This window comes from Squalius cephalus (genome assembly GCF_949319135.1).
Source record: "Squalius cephalus genome assembly, chromosome: 19".
Taxonomy (NCBI): domain Eukaryota; kingdom Metazoa; phylum Chordata; class Actinopteri; order Cypriniformes; family Leuciscidae; genus Squalius; species Squalius cephalus.
The window spans coordinates 8,798,628-8,806,509 of record NC_137140.1 but is presented as its reverse complement, the minus strand read 5'-3'; positions in this window follow the sequence as shown (position 1 = coordinate 8,806,509).

The window sequence follows — 7,882 nt, the reverse complement described above, 5'->3', positions numbered from 1 at the left end:
AATAGTTTGTTGTTTTGCTGTTTTGCTTTACCATCAACAGAATGTTGTAACATATGGGAGCCTAAAGTTAGTTTCCATATGTCAACACAGCCGTCATCTTTGAATGGTTAAAAATTCAAATGAGGTTATCACTCACATTAACAAACAATGATTTTTTATTGAAAATACCACAACTTTGTGCAGCTATGGTTAAGAACCATTTAGTCAGGGAGCCAAAGTCTCAAAAATGGGTTGAACCTGACATGGTCTGCCATACTTTTTATTTGTGTTTTTTCTGTTAACTTTGACCCTAAGAACCAATAATTGGAGGGTCTGCTCTGCCAGAAATATTGCGAAAAAAAAATTGTGGCCATTTTAGTGTATGCACCCTTTATTTTTTTATCAGAAAAATGTGAGGAAATTTTTTTTCCTCAAATCTTCAGTGGGTTGGGCAGGCTGTCAATAAATTCATTCCAGATACACAAAACACTAACAACATCCACTGAAAAAATAACTCTCAAAACACATTTCTACATGATTTTGCATCAATTTAATGCAAAACAAATAGGCGTTTTCTCACTTTTTTCCAATATTTCCATCTTTACTTCATTGGCAATCAACTATTGCCCCAAGTTATCCAACCAAAATCAATGGCTCTGTGATGATTCCACTACTAGTTGATCAACAGGCTCAGAACCACAATAGAATTTTAGGCTACTCTCAAAATTCCGAAAGACATGCTGGATATTTAACATCATGGCACACTTATGCACACACACATGATCTTAGTAATTTGAATGAGTTTGTTTGGAATAACCAACCAACGGTTACCAACGGACTTCGAAGCTGCTCATCATTGTCTGTGGTAAGTGACAGTGACTTTCTGCCCCAGCGTTTTGGGAAAAGAATGGTAATATGGATATTGTAATGGTAATTAACTGAAAGGACCACGCCAGTTTTCAAATAAGTATATTTCTGATGATTCATTCTCTACTAGATTACTTAGGTAACGTTAGCTTTAACTTAGCCGTTTTAACTCATTTCTGTGGTTTCTTTAAACGGCCTTAACTCCTCACAGGAATGGGGTAGAGACTTACTTTTTTTTTAATTCTCAGAACAGTTAATTTCGTTGACTATAATTTTCGACATTATTTTCGTCAACGACATTTTTTTGTTATTGACATTGACGAAAGTGTCAATAAATTTTCCGCATAGTTGTCGTCATTTAAAGGGTAACTTGTCATGAGTCAGGTCACCTTCTCCCTTTCTCTATCCTTGCTCACACACGCTCGCACACACACACGCGCATGATCTTGTCATCCATTCTCGCTCGCTCTCTCTCTCTCTCTCTCTCTCTCTCTCTCTCTCTCTCTCTCTCTCTCTCTCTCTCTCTCCCCGCACCTGTTAGTCATCGCATATGCGCTCGCGCTGATTTGCGATGACACCTGTTTCCATTCTCTCACTAATGCTCTCTCTTTAGTGTTGGTTCTAGCAGTCATTTGTCGGATTATTGTTTCTTGTCATGCGTTTGCACAGTTGCTCTCTTCGTCTTGCAAGATATTGGGAGATACTCACCTTGTCCTGTCTGTCCGGTGCGTCTGTGTCAACCTGTCTTGTCTGTTCAGTTCAGCCAGCATCAAAGTGTGACCAGAGCCCTGTTTCAGCTGCGTGAGTTCCTCCGCGTACTCTGACTGAGATACCAACTGTTCTGTGTTCTCCTACTCTACGGGTGACCAGATAAAGTCTTCTTCGAGACGACTTCAAATTTCGACTGTTTGTTTTTTCTCCAGCTCTGTGTGCTTCAACGACAGACTGCCTTGTTTCTTGTATTAATTAAAGACTGTTTAATTTTGAGAACCTCTGCTTTTGGATCTTTCCTTATAAACTGTGACATAACTAAACCCTAAACCAACTTTTTTTAGTTAATGATCTGTAAGGATGGGGCTTTATTAGTGCTGTTCATTGATTCGAGTAACTTTTTTGACATTTGGGTATAAAGTGTTTTAATTCTACAATGTATGGTGTAAAAACGTCTTGAGTGCTGCCCTCTTCAGGTTGAACGGTGGCTACTGCAGTTGAATTTTCCTATTGGATGTTTGCGGTGGTATGTGACATAAGCGGTGGCACGTGATGTAAGCAGGTTCCAGCTCACCACACCCTTGGCGGTATAAAAACCATCTTGTTTCGTCAAAACCACTGTAGCGAGTCAGGAGTTGGAATTGCGAGTATTGAAAACGATCAGGATAGAGTAGAAATGAGCTTCTCCACAGCGCTGAAAAGCGACGCAGTGCCAAACGCTGCTCCTCCTGCATGGACTCCACCACCGCAGCGGCGTCTTGATGTGAGCGATCATATATATTTTAATCACAATTTATGGTTAGGCTAAAGTTAATCCTCTGGGGTCGACAAACGCGTCGGCGCATTTTGTTGGATTTTTTCACATAGCGGCAAAATATTAATATGCCTACAGAGAGCGTGCGCTATTGACATCAACTCGATAAAACTCATCAGATGCATGTACTTTGTCGTCTTGCGACCCTGTGAGGAAGTAGTTATTTTTCACTCAGACACTGGCCCCATTCTCCCTTGCTTCCTGCTTCGCTAGCATCGTCGGATGCCGATCGCGATGCGGGAGTTGTGTCCACAAACAATTCACCCTCCACTTCAGGTGAAAGTGGGGGAGAAAAGTCCTCAACTTCAAATTTCGTCGACTAAAACTAAAACAATTCATATGACTAAAACTAAAATGGCATTTTAGTCAAAAGACTATGACTAAAACTAAATCAAAATTTGCTGTCAAAATTAACACTGGCTCAGAATCTTATGCTTTACGAGAGGTATGTGTTCTATATGTCCATTTTGCTTCTACCGGAAGTTGAGAATTTGCAAAAATTTCAACTGGACTTGCTAGGTAAAGAAATAGATATGAGAATGCTGCTACAGGGATACGTTTGGAGCGAGGAATCATTAGAAATACACTTATATGAAGGCTGGTGTGGTCCTTGAAGTGTTTTTCATGTCAGACAGATAGTAGGCTAGTAAGGATAACTAAAGGCTGCACTAAATGTTAGCTGCCGTTAGCAATTAGCTACATGGCCAGTTGTTACTTTCAGGTTTAGAAAAATTGTAGCTAGTTAGCTTGTGGCATGAATGGCCACACAAAAACGATATGTAGCTATATTGGATATCAGACAGTGCACAATACTGAACAATACAAATGTTCTGTAAGATGTAAAGATACTATTATGCATAGTTTGTTTTTGTATATAGTACTGTACAGTATATAGAGTGATTTGTCAAAAGCTAGTTAGCTAGTAGTGTCAAACATCTATATTTCTTTCACCTGAATGCACAATATTTCCCATTTGCAGATTTGGTTCTGATCTTATTGGGTTTGCTGTGGAGGAAAAGTTAGCGAGAAGAGAAGGCAGCAGAGGATTGGAAAGGACAGTAAAGAGGAGTGGTGTGGAGAGGAGAGTGGAGGACTGAACAGGAGAGAAGAGAGGAATGAGGAGAGAAGAGTGAAGAGGACAGGGGTGGACTGAACAAGAGAGAAGAATAGAGGAGGAAAAAAAGAGGAGTGGAGAGGTATGGAGAGGAGTTGATTGAATCGGAGAGAAGAAGAGGGAAGAGGAGAATAGTGTAGAGGAGTAGAAGAGGAGAAGAGTGGAGAGGAGTGGAGTGGATTGGAGAGGAGACTAGAGAGTGAAGAGTACAGGAGTGGATTGAACAAGAGAGAAGAGTCGAGAGGAGTGGATGGAATACAAGAGAATAGGAGTGGAGAGAGGAGAAGAGTGAAGAGGAGAGGATTAAACAAATAGAGGAGAAGCGTGGATGAGAAAGGAGAGGAGTGAACTGAACAGGAGAGGATAAGACTGACGAGGAGAGAACAGGAGAGGAGTGATGTAAATTGGAGAAGAATAAAGGATGGAGCCTGAGTTCTCAACCAAGCAGCTGGAGAGAAAGCTGCTCAGTACCAACTATACTGCTTGCATAATATGTCAGAAAAGAGACAGTGGCGCTGGTCCTCTTCAGAAACTGACAAGTCACGGCTACCCTTCCCTCCTATATGCTGTAACCAACAGAAAGTCTCATACAGACTTGACAATCAGCTGAAAGCTCAATGTGACTTTCAATGTGAATCCTTTGTGGCACACACAATGTCGTGCGAAGTACACAAATCGTAAAACTGTTGACCAGAAGAGGAAAAAAGTTGAAAAGCCAGAAGGCACTTAATTTGAAGGAGAACTTAATCCTGAGCCAGACAGCAGCAGACCTACTAAAAAACACGGATGTCAATGCCACAGCCCATCAAACACAAGGAAGAGTGCTTCATTTGTGGAAGAGCACACACGACCAGGGGGAATAGATCCCTCATTTTGATCGCCACTTATGACAGACAGAATGCAGTATAGGAAAAAGCAAACAAACTTGAAGATGAAGAGATACTACACAAGATTCATGGTCCTGATGGAAACAGGTGAACTGATATGATTGCTGAGGACCGATACCACAAGGAATGCATGACCAACTACCTGACAAAGCGTCTTCGTTCACAGGAAAAGACTAGTACTGCCACCACTCCATATGATGCTGCACTGAACCAACTCATATCTCGGATAGATGAGCCCCTTTTCAAAGAGAATGCCATATTCTTCGTTACAGCTTTGAGGGATGAATTCCGTAAATACTTGGAAAGCCATGGAGTTCACAATGTTACCTCATATAGATGTCAGTCCTTGATTGCCCGCCTTAGAAGGGATCCCGAAGAGTGAGCTCTAACCTGTATACTCCACTTGGCATGGATGATAACAGATGCATCTCCAGAGTTAGGTGAGGACGGCCGGGTGAAAGTCAGTTCTTACCAGCAAGAACAAGTTCTCAACCTTGCCCAGGTTGTCTGCCAAGCAGTTGCCAAGATCCCAACACCGAAACACGTTGGGGCAGCTTTGCACATCCTTAAGGAAACCAGAAGCAAGTCGACTGTGTCACTCCTAAATAGATTTAGGAACAGCATCAGCTACAAAGAAGCACAGAGATATATTACAACAATGGCAATGGCAGTTGAAGAGCAGACAACTAGGGATGGTGCCTTCATACCAACGAACCTGAAGGCTGGACGATTCATGCAGTTTGCATTTCATAACCTTGACTTCCAAGAGTACACAAAGGATGGACGAACACTGCATGGCACAACACACATCATATTACAGTACAAGAATCCAGATGAAGACCCCACACCAACGGTTAGTTTACCTCTACTGAAAACCTGCCAACCAGCCCTGGAATGTTCTCAGGCTTTTCAAACCAAGGAAAGCCACCTCAGTCTAAAAGATCGCCAAAAGAGTCGCTCCCTGGTTGGAGTTGAAACAGAGCCTAAGCTTCCTGTGTGTCTAGCAGAACCTCTTGACCACCTGAGCATCCTCTGGCATTTAGTGCACAGCTGCCCTACTTATTGGAGGACCTGAAACCAAGTTGCGCTGCTCCAACATGGAGTTCATTCCAAGCATTTCTCATCCCAGTTACCATCCCTGCAACTGTGATCAGCTATGGTCCCTTCTTCCCAAAGTCACCAACAAACCCAGATGTGGTTCAACAGTCTGTTCAGTACTGCATGGATATGTCAAGAAAACATGGTCAAGAGTATGCCATCATCACATGTGACCAAGCACATGTGAGAAGTATGCCAAACTTAACTTGCGCATGGATGGCTTCCATATAGCTCAGAATTTCCTTGGAGCCATTGGGCATTTGATGCAGTCCACTGGAATCGAAGACATCATGGTCAAAGCTTATGTCTGTCTCCGTGGAACAGCAAACAAAATCATCAGTGGGAAAGACTACTATGCAATGCTGCATGCCCACACTATGGTGTATGGAGCCATGTTTGCTATACACTGGGAAGCATTTGCCAGATGGTTGGTCGATGAAGAGAAGGACCTGGAGTACATGTGTGTGCTTAGCAACAATGTCCAGCTACTCCTAGATGCCTGTCAGAAGAGGATGTAGAGAAGGCAACTTCTGCGTGTGCTGATGCAACTGACCAACTGAAAAAGCTGACATGTTTGATGGCTGAGTTTGATGAAGCACATACCTCACCTACCACAAAGATATGGCCAAGGTACATGGATATGGTGATGATTCTTAGACGGTTCATCCATGCTGAGCGTGCAGGTCTGTGGGAGGAACACCTGGCTGAAGTGGAAAAGATGTTACCATACCTTGTAGCTGCTGGCCACTACAAGTACGTATCCTGCCTGCCCCACTTCTCAATATGAGAAGCTTGCCTACACTGGCTCCAAACATCTATAGGGAATTCAAGGATGGGAAGTTCACTGTACGTCAAACAGAAGGATGGTTCATTGGTGTCTGGACAGACATGGCACTTGAAAAAAACGACAACCGTGATGCCAAGACAAAAAAATCCATATTGATGTATTATTTTAATTGAATACTGTGAAGCTGCTTTGATACAATCTGTATTGTGAAAAGCGCTATATAAATAAACTTGACTTGACTTGACAAAACTCTTTACTGGCATCAGTCAGCAGCCAGCGGCCATGGAGAAATACTTGAAAGCTCTTCCAGTTCTGACAGCTGTGTCAGAGCAGACAAAGGCTATGGCACACCTGGATGCGGATGACACCAAACACCACAAGGACAAGGACAGCCAAGGTGCAAAGGAGGTGTAAGAAAATAACAGATGTCATCAACAACCAGATGATCAATCCTTTCACATGTGAAGAACAGGAGCTGATCAATATTTCAACATGCCACAAAGCCACATCTGCTGACTTGATCTGCACTCGTGAAAAAGGACTGGAGGCACTGGCTGCAGCAAGAAGAACAGACAGTGAGAAAGTAGCCCAAATTAAACTTTCAAACTTCGCAGCAAAGCCAAAGAAGTCAATGTCCATGGCATTCAAAGCCAAAAAGGTCTATGAGGAGGAGAGTGCAGTTGTGCAGAACCTGTACTTTGTTCAGGACTTAGAGGAAAACAGGAAGGTGGAAGTGTTTGGCCATGAATGGACAAGTTGCTCAGCCTCCCTGTTTGAGCTAGATCCGTCCCTTGACCAAAGTTACGCAATGCATAAAGGAAACAAGGCAGACTACCTGGCTGGAATCAAGACAGCCCTTGGCAGCTCATGGGGGGAAGTAGACAAACTACCGCCGTCTGACAAGCCTGTTGTAATGGTAGTAGATGCCATGGCGTTCATTCAACATTACCAACATCTTGGGCGCAGCACCTTCCATGAACTGCAAGGAAAGTACCTGAGGCAGCTCCTTGGAATCCTCCCAGACAAGTGTGACTGCATCCACTTTGTTGGTGATCGATATGATGTCTCCCCTGCTGAAAGTCTGAAAGGTGAGGAACGAGAGAAGAGAATGAAGACCTGCCCCAACAAAATGAAGGGGGAGTTATGTTGAAATTAAAAAGATGCCTAGGCCATGATGCTTAATAATGTGGACATTAAAAACCATGTTAAATATCCAGTATGTCTTTCGGAATTTTGAGAGTAGCCTAAAATTCTATTGAGGTTCTGCTGAGCCTGTTGATCAACTAGTAGTGAAATCATCACAGATCCATTGATTTTGGTTGGATTTTTATATTTTTTTCTGTGGAATGAGTATACTGATTGGTGAAAAGAATGACATATTGACTGATGTCATAACTTGGGGGAATAGTTGATTGCCAATGAAAAAAGTGAGAAAACGTCTATTTTTTTTTTGTATTAAATTGATGCAAAATCATGTAGAAATGTGTTTTAAGAGTTATTTTTTCAGTGAATGTTGTCAGCACATGTGTTCTGTGTATCTGGAATGCATTTATTGACAGCCTACCCAACCCACTGAGGATTTGTGGAAAAAAATCATTTTCAAATATTTTTTATCAAAAAAAAAT